Source organism: Protopterus annectens, chromosome 1.part1, assembly GCF_019279795.1.
Source record: "Protopterus annectens isolate FY-2018-M chromosome 1.part1, PAN1.0, whole genome shotgun sequence".
Lineage (NCBI taxonomy): Eukaryota > Metazoa > Chordata > Ceratodontiformes > Protopteridae > Protopterus > Protopterus annectens.
The window spans coordinates 1741802990-1741816119 of record NC_056726.1 but is presented as its reverse complement, the minus strand read 5'-3'; the positions used below and the strand labels follow the sequence as shown (position 1 = coordinate 1741816119).

Below are 13130 nucleotides of genomic sequence, written 5' to 3'. Positions count from 1 at the left end.
ATTCGGTATTAGGTCCACGACTTTGACTGTACGCATTGGATGATGTGGTCTCTTTAATGCTTTGTTCAAATCTCTTGGGTCAATATATATTATGATTTCGTCTTAGCCTTTTTTGAGGGCTGCTACCATGGACAACACCCGTTCAGTTGGTTCTGTAACTGGACAAATTACACCTTGATGCACCATTTTATCCAAGTTTTGACTATCTTGCATAGCTATTGGAACTTTTCTTGCTGGTCTGACCACTGGACTGACCTCTGGGTCTAACTTCATAGAATACACAACTGGAAGTTTGCCCAACTTGTCACTGAAAACTACGGTATGTGCTTATATGATGAACTTCTTTGGTAAAATAAAGTAGATTCATTCTCAAACTGTCTCCGAGACCCTATAATGACTGCACAGGTCATTGGACTAAATAGAATTACAAGCTAACAGTTTCTAGCCAAATAACACAAAAGCACTACTGAGCCTTCGGTTTGAATTTCTTTACCTCCATAAGCAACAAGTTTTGCACTACTAGCCACACTGAATTGTTCACCAGCTCTCACTTGAGCAAATGTGTCTGTTGACATAACATTAGACTTTGAACCAGTGTCTACTTTGAGATTAGTAGAGTTACCATTTAGCTGGACAGTACAAAACACTTCATTCTTTGCCAAGAAATTCTCTGCATCAACCTTTTCACCAATTACTGATAAACCATCTACATAGAAAGTAGAATTGCAGCTCTCTATATGATCAACTTGCTTTTTTGAGTGACCCTTTATAACTGTGCAATATTTACTTGATTTGCAAAACTTTTGAAAATAGTTCCATTTTTTACACTTGTGGCATTGGTGACTAAATGCTAAACACTTCTTTCTTTTAGACTCATGACTAGCAACACAATTACGACAGTTAAAGCTGGATTTGGGTTTTGCAGATACACGCTTATACTGCACTGAGCATGCTCCTTTCTTAGAACTCGCTAGAAAACTATGTTCCCCAGGAGAACCCACAGGGGCTGTGGATACCATGTGCTTAGGCCTGCTTCTGTTTGCCACGTGTTGCATGCTATCTACATATGTTCTGGAGTCTGCTGAAATCATGCTCTTATCACTTGCAAGTATACCTGTGTGCCTTTCTGTAACTTCATGAATTTGACAAATCTCAACAGCTTTCCTCAATGTTAAATCACTGTCGCAAAGCATAATCTGCCTCACTGCAGCACTATTAATACCACATGCAAGCCTGTCCTTTATCAACTCATCTTTTAAGTCACCAGACACATTTTAGCTTTGTTTCTCAGGTCAGTAATATAAGCTGCAGAAGTTTCCCCTGATCTCTTATGTAAAACAAATGCCTCTCTAATGTAATATCTGTCTGGGGTTACTCATTTCTCTGAATTTATGCTTCAAACACTCAGGGGGGGGGGGTCTTCGCTTGACTCAGCCTGTACAACATGACTGTTTTCACCTTTCTCCCTCGTATACTGCTGGCACCAACACAAATTAACACACTCTTTCAATGGCCTCTGGCCCAGTTAGGTTTAACAAAATGAATGCCCTGGTGTGAGCATCTTTATCATAAGCTACTTATATCGTACTCTTGCTCAAATATTCTCCAATTTTCAGCAGTATTCTGATCAAATACAAATGGTGAGGCTTTTGAAATCCGTCTGCTACATTAACACATACCAGTGAAGGGTTTTGCAAATATGCACAAACACACACATATGTATATGCCAAAAATTTATGCCAGTATTCATTAACTACGCCCAATAGCACAACCCTCTGAATAACTGAACTTTGCGAAAGTCTCTTGGGCACTGTAATACTCTTGAAATTACTGTACTGCAAAAGTAATTTATCATTTTAAGCAACATTTCGCACTGTGCGAATTAACTGGGCAGAAGAAGCTCAGAGTCAAACATTTTGAAGTAACTGCACTTTGCAAATAAACAGTACATGGCACACAAACTTCCCCAAAATGAAAGCACTTTGCTAAATAATTCTTTACAGAGCAAGAAACTCCATAATGGCGACAGTTTGTGAATAGACACACCCAGCACAAGAAACTTTTCAAAATGGCTGTACTTTGATTGTAGTTCACAAAATAGTTGCACTTTGCAGACAAACTCTTCAGAATACATACACAGTAATAAACACACTGTAAGCACTTTTACACACTTTGAGATACTTCAAATAACTCTAGTTATGCCCTGTATTGTTGCCCTGAATACAATACAAAGTACTAGTTATGCCAGAACACAGTACTTTGCCAAAAAGCATGCAGCCTCCTTGCTTTATTTATGCTTAATGTGCCTGTTTTGTCATATCACTAGCTCTCCATGAAACACTGAACCACTTAGAAGGCAAAAACTGCTAAGCAAGACTGCTATTCACAGATTTCAGTTCTACCTTCAACACTGTCATCCCTCAAAATCTAATATCGAAGCTACTTCAACTAGGTATAGACTCATTTATGCAACTGGATTCTGAGCTTCCTTACCGAAAGGCTTCAAAAGGTTCGTGTGGGAGACAACAGCTCCGGAAGTATTATCCTGAACACAGGAGTACCACAGGGGTGTGTCTTAAGCCCTCTCCTATTCACTCTGCTGACACATGACTGCATGGCCTGACATGAGACAAATAGGATAATCAAATCGGCAGACACCACTGTTATAGGCCTGATCAAAGACGAAGAACAGGAACAAGACTGATCAACTACTGGTCTGGTGTGACAACAACCTAGCACTGAATTTCACCAAGACAAAGGAGTTGAATGCTGATTTCAGAAGATCTCATGTACCACACAAACCTCTAGTGATGAAAGGGATGACAGTGGAAAGGGTCAACAGTACCTATTTCTTGGGTGTTCATAACACAGAGAACTTATCCTGGTCAGTCCATGCATCCAACACAGTCAAAAAAGCTCAGCAATGCTCGCACTTTCTAAGGAAACTTAGGAAGGCAAAATTACCAAGCTCCATTCTTCAGACCTTTTACAGGGGCACCATCAAAAGTGTCCTGACCAACAGCATTACAGTCTGGTATGGGAGCTGCAACAATCAGGATCGGAAGGCTTTCAAGAGAAGTTGTAAGGTCAACAGAAATCACTGGCACCTCCCTTACACCTCTAAAAGATCTACACAAACAATGGTGCATCGACCGGACCAAAAAAATTGCCAGCAACTCACCACATCTGCTAATGGTCAGTACACTCGCCTCTACTCAAGCAAAAGATAAAGAAGCCTGCATTATAAGACCACCAGATTAAACAGTTTCTTTCTGCTCTCCATTAGACTGTTGATTTCTTGGGAAAAACGAACCATGACTTCTGTTACATAACTAGCCTATCAAGTGGCTTATTTTATGGATGTGCAATAACCAAGTGCAATACTAAGGTAGCTCACCTACACACTGAAGGACTGTAAACATCAGGATTGAGGCTTAACTATACAAACTGTGCAATAATTCAGTCTAATCATAGATACGCTGCTATTGATTCAATTTTACTTTGACAATATTACCTTCATATTGTTCCTGGTCTTGTCTCCTGTTCTGAGATGGGTGTGGGTCACTGCTATCCTACTTTACTTACTAATTGCTACTTATTAAATTTCTACTGTGACATTTTAATAATTTTTCTCTGTATGTGCAACTGTTTCCTGCATTGAGAACAAAGCATTGTAATTTTGTTCAGCTATACTGCTGTGTAGTTCTGTATGACAAAGTTTTCTTTGACTTGACTTTTTGACCTTATATTTGTTTTGCTCGTTTAAATCTTTTTTCATCCTCACTGTACTTTTCCCCGTGCTCGTTTTGCTCCAAACATGCCCATTTTGCTTTAAACATGCTTGTTTTGCAATTACAAGGTAATTCCAAACCCCTTATGTGCTTTTCTGATGCTCGTTTTATCAAATATCTTAATTTTAAACATTTGGTTTTAATTAATAAACCTTTTGTGCCTCCCGCTTGTTTAATAATGCTGTTTGTGCCCTTGTAATACTCAGTTTTACTTTTTTTTATACAACAAATTGTTCGTACAAGTTTTAATCACCTTTGGTTCTTTTCTGGCTCGTGCTCGTTTCTCTTAGTTTACCCTTACTGTAAACTCTGCACCTTGTAGCTCTGGAAAACAGTCGCTGGAATCCCAGTTCTAACATGTCACTCGTCTAGTCAGGCTGTAATAGACTAGTCTTCGTGGGTTCTGTTCATGCAGCTTTATTATGTACAAACATCAGGATTGAGGCTTAACTAACTTAGGTAAACTTATACGCAAACTAGCTATTACATTCATACATGCTCACTGTCTGGCTGCACTCTCAAAATGGCAGTGAAGCTAGCACATGCTCGCTATTTATATGCATGTTCAGGCCTTGAAACACTTCTTAAAGATGCATCACATACACTCTGTTCTACACTTAGCATGAAAAATGCACCATCTACATGAATATTATTCATCCTCAGTGCTTAGGAATTCCCCCGATTTCCTCCTTGTCATTAGTGAGCCTTGCTCCCTCCATACATCAAGAAATAATGTAGCTCTAACACCACATTAATAAGAAAATATATTAAAAACACACTTGTCTAATGTAAAGAGAAGTGCTGTGACAGCTACTGCTGGAGGAATCAATCTGTGGTGCATGGCAAGGTCCATTCATAGGTGTACACTAGGCTAATGACCCCTAGGGCCTTCCTAAATCTAGCTGTGCAATGCAAATGTAACCCACAAGTTCATTTATATACGTAGTAATGGAGGTTACCTACCTATCTACCTAGGAGGTAAGGGGTCTGAATGCAGAGATGACAAATTAGCAAAGCAAAGGAGAGTAGCACTGCTGGAAATTAATTCATCCTCAAGTCTTGGTGAGTACCTTCACGAGGTGGACCCCATTTTTCACAAAATCTCACCAAGACGACACGACTACATAGACTGCATTTTATATAGTACACATCATGGACAATAGTAGATTAAAAAACAAAACAAAAAAAAAGACAGCTAGGTGCATAAAACCCAGGATAAAAAAATGCCTAATCCTGGTAGGTGCACTGGTGCCAGGACTGGAAAAAATGACAGTGGAGAATCCTCAAGACATGTAAACATTCCTACAATGGGGCCAGGACCAGGGGGAGGATGACCCCCCCCCCCCAATGTTGAAGGCAGTAGTAACCCACAAATACTGACAGGCCAGCTAAGAGCCATAAAGACAGACTGGACTATTGAGGATAAGAAATTATGTACTGTTACTATTAAGCAAGATGCCCTGAATTTCCAGACAGAAAATAGCAGCAGTCTGCATTTAAAGTGGAACCTGTGTGTTGAGAGACAGCCTTACAAGACTATCTGCAAATATATAGAGCGGAGTATATTTTTCTGTATTACTCTGTATTATACAGCTAAATTGTTGCTTAGATATCTGTTGTCTTACCGTTCTGCAAATATACAGAGATCAGTATATATTTTTTTTGTTTTATAATTTGCACTCTGATTCCTCACATCTCTGTTGAAACTTTTCCCCACCCCCACCCCTCCCTGTTCTTGGTTGTAGTTTAAATCTGGTGGCTTTTGCAGTGCCCGCCCCACTGTAGATTTTATCTAGGACACTCCCCCAGTCCCATCTCTTTACCGCATTCTACCTAATAAACCCTTTCTGCACTTGCTTTTAGTCCTTTTTAATTTAATTACATTTTTTCGAACTGTGTGTGTGTGGACTAATATTACTACATACTCAAGTGTGCCAGCTTGCACTGCATGTGAATTTTTACTACTGTTTTTGCTACTTTTCTGAAAAAAAAATTGTAAGCCTGTTTCCTACCTTTCCTGTAATTAGTGTTCCAGATACAGATTTGCTGTATCCAAGACTATTTGTAAGCTTCTGAGCCCCCAAGCCTTTCTGTGTTGGAGGGAAGCCTTCTATCTTATCAGTGGGAGTGGTAAGCACTAGGTAACCTGTCTACCACATAAGGAGTGGTTCTGGACCAGAATTTGTAGTTATTGGCCATTTGGGCGGTCTTACATCTCTCTCAACTTTCTAATTTGAAGGCCTGCATTTGCACTTGTTTCTGTCCTGTAACTCCTGGGCCCATCTCATTTGCTAAGTCAAAAAAAAAAAACAATTTTATCTGCTTTTACTGTGTGTTTCCTTCCTACTTTATTTTGCTTTTGCGTCATCTTAAAAGTACTCAACTGTATTTATTACTGCTTGGTGTAACTCATTCTAAGCCTTTTAGTTTAAGCACTTGGGCTTCAGACCAGTTGTTTTACATTAGGAAGGTTTGTGGTCTGCACTGTGGTGGCAGGACAGGTAGCTTACATCCTTCTAAGTTGGGAACTGCTGATTGAGGGCTCAGTGTCTGTTATTCTAAAAGTGTATTAATTCTGTTTTAAGCACTTGGGCTTCAGGCCAGTTATTTTACATTAAAAGGGTTCGTGGTCTGCACTCTTGTGGGAGGAGAGGCAGGACTCGGCCCTTCTAGCTGGGAATTTCTGGTTAAAGGCTTATAGTGCCTGCATATTTAAACTGCTTCTTACTGAAATTAGTACACCTTGTTTGCTGTAGCATAGACTAGATCCAGGCCTGCTGAATCAAGCTTTGTTTGTATAACTTGAGCACTAATCCAGGCATTCTTTAAAGTCTTCTGGATTAAGCACTTGGGCTTCAGACCAGTTGTTTTACATTAGGAAGGTTTGTGGTCTGCACTGTGGTGGCAGGACAGGTAGCTTACATCCTTCTAAGTTGGGAACTGCTGATTGAGGGCTCAGTGTCTGTTATTCTAAAAGTGTATTAATTCTGTTTTAAGCACTTGGGCTTCAGGCCAGTTATTTTACATTAAAAGGGTTCGTGGTCTGCACTCTTGTGGGAGGAGAGGCAGGACTCGGCCCTTCTAGCTGGGAATTTCTGGTTAAAGGCTTATAGTGCCTGCATATTTAAACTGCTTCTTACTGAAATTGGTACACCTTGTTTGCTGTAGCATAGACTAGATCCAGGCCTGCTGAATCAAGCTTTGTTTGTATAACTTGAGCACTAATCCAGGCATTCTTTAAAGTCTTCTGGATTAAGCACTTGGGCTTCAGACCAGTTGTTTTACATTAGGAAGGTTTGTGGCCTGCACTGTGGTGGCAGGACAGGTAGCTTACATCCTTCTAAGTTGTGAACTGCTGATTGAGGGCTCAGTGTCTGTTATTCTAAAAGTGTATTAATTCTGGTTTAAGCACTTGGGCTTCAGGCCAGTTATTTTACATTAAAGGGTTTGTGGTCTGCACTCTTGTGGGAGGAGAGGCTGGACTCTGCCCTTCTGAGCTGAGAATTTCTGGTTAAAGGCTTATAGTGCCTGCATATTTGAACTGCTTCTTACTGAAATTGGTACACCTTGTTTGCTGTAGCATAGACTAGATCCAGGCCTGCTGAATCTAGCTTTGTTTGTATGCTTGTTGTTTGTTTGCTTATTTCCCTGAAACGCTAAGTCCACCTAAAACGCGGCTTTTCAGCGCTTCTGTGGATCCCTAGTAATATCTGCATTGCTTACCGTTTCACTTGAAAGAAAGTTACTGTTTGTCGTTTTTGCATTTAAGTTACCTGTAACACATTGCATTTAAGTTACCTGGCACTTGCTCACTAAAGCAATTATATAAGTCAGCACTAAAATATTAAAAGCACTACACCCTCACAAACTCCCCTTGAGTACCTCGTTCCCCACTGGCCCTTTTTTTCAATTATAAAGGAATTCCCAATACTATTCTAGCATGTCCAAAGGTCAGTTGTCAATCTCCTCTCCGGTCCAGCTGGTGAATCTGGGAATCTTGAGGCAATGTTACAACTGCCTCATGTACACAGACAACCCTCTCCTCTCAACAAATTCCAACACATGAGAGATGCAACCATATAGCCATACTGGAGGCTAAGCTCTCTCAACTCAGTACTGGTGAAACCAGTCAGGAGAAGGAAACCACACTCACTACAATTCCAGTCTCACATACACCTACCACTACAGCAAACCAAACAAACACACAAAAACATACTCGGAGGCTCTAAATAAAAATCTGCCTAAGCAGCAGAGGCCTCCAAAGTAGACACCCAAGCAACCGCTACCCCAAAACAAAACACGTGCAACACACAGCTCACCAAAGCCAGTGTGCCGAACAGTCACAGCCCTTAAGGCTAAACAACACACCTGATACACTTGTAATAGGTGACTATCGTCAGGCACACTGACGTCCCGCTCACCAGGATGAACAAGGAGAAGGTCACGGTGAGCTGCCTGTCGGGCGCTAGGATCCGCCACATAACACAAGCACTCAGGTCACTCCAAGGCAAGTAAAAATATGACTCAGTCATTGTCCATGCTGGTGTGAATGACCTGAGACGTACCTCCCTGGACTACATGAAGAGAGACATATAGGAGCTCTCTGAGCATGTAGCCCAGGCCGGTATGACCCTGACCTTGAGTAGTACCTTACCCTCACCAAGAATGATGCCACAATATGAAGACAAGACTATCAATTTCAACAATTGGCTTAAGTATTGGTGTCATTCAAAGGGGATCCAATGCCTGTCAGCCTGGGATGACATGCTCGACAAGCCACGATGCTTTGCTAGGGATGGCTTGCACCTGTCACCCCTGGGCTTTCGGATACTGGCAAAGGCTCTTGCTACCCCCACAGTGCCTTTTTTAGGCAAGGCTCAAAAGACAAACCCACCTCCATAGGTATCACAAGGGATAAGAAACTAAGAGTAATGCTACTCAACGCCAGAAGTCTAAACCTCAAGATGCATGCACTCGAAACTCTCCTTAGCATGGAGAACATCGATATCTGTGCAGTAAGAGAAACCTGGGTTCAAGGCTCCCGAGAGCACCCAAGCACTACCAGGTTATACCTCATACCATGCTTTTCGGCCCCAAAACTTGGACCGAACCAAAAAAGGAGGGGGAGTATCAATATTCGTCAAAGATACCCACACCTCCAGGTTGGTGGCACAGCACTAAGCATCAGAGTCTATCCATGTGCAACTAACAGTGGGTAAAACTGCCTTCCAGTTTATAGCCTGCTACAGACCACCCTCCCAAACCCAGGAACCTCACTCGGCCTTCCTGAGAACACTGGAAAATATGAAGGTCTCTCCAAACACCATTATATTGGGCGACTTCAACTACCCAAACATAGACTGGGAGCATTACTCTAGCTCCAACACCCTAGCCCAAAGGTTCCTAGAATTTATAAACTCAAATGCTATGGAACAACTTGTTACCACTCCCACAAGAGGGGAAAACATACTGGACCTGATCATCACCAACATGGGGACTCTATGCTCCAGACCAGAAGTGTATCCCTCACTGGTAACATCAGACCATAAACTAATCTCATTGGATATTCACATCCCAACTCCACCCCCTGCCCTGAAAACCACAGTGAAAAACTTCTCTAAAGCAAATTTCACACTCCTCGAAACCGAGGTGGAATCCTTCAAAGACCCCGGGCCTGTGGAAAATATGGCCCAGACCGCAGAATCCTTTATAAACGCATTCTATGAACACCTTCAGGAATGCATGGATCATGCAATCCCAAATAAAACCAAGACCTAATCCTCCAAAGGCAGACGTCCTGTCTGGTGGACCCCAGTCATAAACAACCTATACAATAGAAGGAGGAAGCTACTACACGATAGAGCAAAATCCCAAAAAGGGAAGGCATCTCTGATCAGTATTAGCAAAAACTACGGGCACTCATAAAATCGTCTAAGGCCAGCTTCGAGAGAAAAATTGCACAGGACACTAAGGATAATCACAAGGCTTTCTTTAGTTATGTTAGGAACCTGGGTGGGAATTCCCAGATATGCTCAGAATTAGTCCAAAATGACAAAAAATACACCGAACACACAGACATTGCCAACATCCTAGCTGACAGGTTCAGCACAAACTCCTGCCACCACCAAAAGGGCAAATATCTATCCCAGCAGAGTGCTGCCCCCCTGACATCTCAGATGCTCTGGTAAGAGCTGCCCTCTCCAAAGCAAAAAACACAGCATCAGTGGGACCAGACGGTGCCCCAGGCTGCGTCCTACATGAACTCGAAGAGCTAAACCCAAACATAAAACTACTGTTCAATCTCAGCCTTACCACAGGATATGTACCCAAAGAGTGGCGTACAGCAACAGTGGTCCCTCTCCACAAAGGTGGTGCCTCAACGGATCCTGGAAACTATCGCCCCATAAGCCTGACTAGCTTGGTCTGCAAAGCTATGGAAAGGATCATCATGGACCTCATAAATAAAGATATTGGGGACCTAAAGACACTGGATCCTACCCAGTTTGGCTTTAAGTGCAGATCCTGCCTCTTAAACCTGGTTGATTTCTTTGAAACAGTCACCAAGGCCATTGACGAGGGGAAGGTGGTCCACACAGCCTACCTGGACCTCGCAAAAGCCTTTGATACAACACCCCACTCTGGCATTATAGATAAGCTCACCAGCTTAAATATAAACCCCTATGTCACTAGATGGGTTGCAAACTGGCTCAAGGACAGAACCCACATGGTTAGAATTGCTGTAGTCATGTCAGACTCCAAACCAGTTACAAGTGGCGTCCCACAAGGCTCAGTCCTGGGACCTCTCTTGTTTGGTATATATTTCTCGGAGGTACAGGCCAACACGGAAGGACTGTGGCTGACTAAGTTCGCAGATGACTGCAAACTGGGCACCATAATCGACTCTCCAGCTGACACAAGCATCCTCCAAAAGGGCCTCATAGAAAGAGATAACTGGTGCCAGAGCCATGGCCTCAAGCTAAACGCCAAAAAGTGTATAGTTATCCCCTTTGGCAAAAACAAAGTGCCCACAAATTACCACACAGGTGTAATCCATTAAGTACAGAAGTAATTAGGGACCTGGGGACCCAAGTTGATAGCAATCTCTCATTTGACAACCACGTGGCCAAAGTGGTTAGAAAAACATTTTATATAGCCCACCTAATCATGAAGGGATTCACATCTAGATCAGGGGAGGTCATCGTGCCTCTTTACTTATCCCTCATCAGGCCCATAATTGAGTACAATGCCCCTTTTGGGATGTACCTTACCAGACACCTGCAGCAACTGGAAAGACCCCAAAAGTACCTCACCAAGAGGATCAAAGGGCTCAAGCAGATGCCATATGCTGCCCGGTTAAAGAAACTCCAGCTCTACTCAGTGGCATACCGCCTGCTCAGAGGCGATCTGTGCCTGACGTATAAAGCCATGTCCAACCCGGAATTAATGGACATGCTGCACCTCAGAAAATCCAAATCCCATCGAGCTACGCGCTCGAGAGACTTGAACCTCAGCACTGAAATAAATAGGACATGCTAGAGGGACAGATTCATAACCCAGAGGCTCCCTTCACTCTGGAATAAAATCCCAGTCCAGGTTAGCAGAGTCCCTCATTGACTCTTAAAGAGGAATCTTGATGAGTGGATGGGAGATCGTAGGTTTACCCCGGGTATCACTTCTGTGTCACTGTTAGACAGAGGCACAGTATACTAACCTCGAAAAAGGGCATAGCAAAATTAATTTAAAATGGGTGGCGAAAGCCAAACACACACTGGCTAGGCTTATAAATGCCCTAGGGCAGATAGCCTAGTATGAGCCTATGAACCTATGAAGATACACAAAGAGAGAAATTGGAGGAAAGAAAAACACTTCCACAAGAAGAAGCTTCAAATAAAAATCTGTGTTCATCAAGACAGATTTATTAAAAAACATTATATAGACCCAAGACAACTTGGGCCATGGGGGGGGGGGGGGGGGGGGCAACTGAAGAAATGTGAAAATATAAACAAAATCTAGAGATCTTTGAAATAAATACAAAAAGGGCAGCACCAAAGATATTTGAAGAGAAATACAGGCAAATGCTTCTGGATATGGAAAACTGACCATATTAAAAAATAAGAAAACAAAAAGTAGAAAACAGGATTAGTAATGGAGAAGTTAAAGAAATACAAACTGATGTTACAGATTACTTGAAAAGTGAAGGATTTAGTGTAGAAAATTAACTGATAACATCACAGGAGGACAGAGGAATGGATCCCCACATTAAGGAGAAACAGTAGGGAAGGAAACATCTGATCAGTTGCCATATGAAGACACTTTGGAGCCTTCCATAGGAAACCAGTACAAAAGTTCAGTTGGTGTTGCACAGGAAGGGAAGGAACAAGTAACTGCGGCAACTGACCGTCAGTGTTATGGAGTGATAAGCCAGCCAGTGACTTCCCCAATGAAAGACCAATGGATGACAGGATGAAATTTGAGACTGTGGCACAGGAAGATGCTCTGGAATTTCCTGTAAAATGTCCGCCGGAAATGGAAGACAAAGAATGTGCCCTCAGTTTAGAAGAAAATGATCTAAGAGAAGAGTTGCTTGATTTAATAGAGATGGACAGACACATTAAGATGAAAGAAGCAGACTACAGAAAGTCATTAAAACCCAAAAGATAGAAGTTTGATAAAGTTAATGAACTCAGTAATTAGGACTGTTCATAGACATCCATGCAATATAACAGAAGTAAACAGGATATATTATTGTGTAGCTAAAATTAACAGATAAAGTCTTACCACAAAGACACAGGGCAGTAAGGGAAAAGGGAAGAAATGAAATGCCATCATGGAGTATGGAGTAGAGGTGTCACTGTTAGAAGAGTACAGAAGATGGAACAGATCGACAAAATTACTCGGATAGATGTGATAAAAACAATGCGCAGTATCAAAACAGATCAGAATCTAAAATAATAAATTAAAAATATTAGCACAGGCAGTAAAACTTAGAAGATATGCACATAAATATAAAGGAAAGCTACAAAATAAGTAATTTATTGGTGACAAGAAAAAATTTAGAGAACTGGGAAACAAGGGAAAAGGAATTGAAACACCACCAAAAAAAGAATACATACATACATTTTGGAGAAATATCTACGAAGATCCTGTGGAACATAAAGATGCTAAATGGATAGTAGTAGTAAAAGGAAAAGCATAGTTGAAATGTACAGGATATGAAATGGGATGAAGTAAAGGTCAGACAGATTGAAAAAAGTTAAAAGCTCCTAATAGGAAACCCCCAAGGCCCAGATGCAGTACCTAACTTCTCGCTAAAAGTACTGACATCTTTACGATTTAGCC

General features: G+C 41.7%; 1 protein-coding gene across 2 annotated transcripts in view; it reads right to left on the bottom strand.

Moving 5' to 3' along the window:
- The window catches only part of ARID1A (AT-rich interaction domain 1A), a 3912194-nt gene that overhangs the window by 1618350 nt on the left and 2280714 nt on the right, over nucleotides 1-13130 (bottom strand). The gene's annotated exons all lie outside the window — the stretch shown is intronic.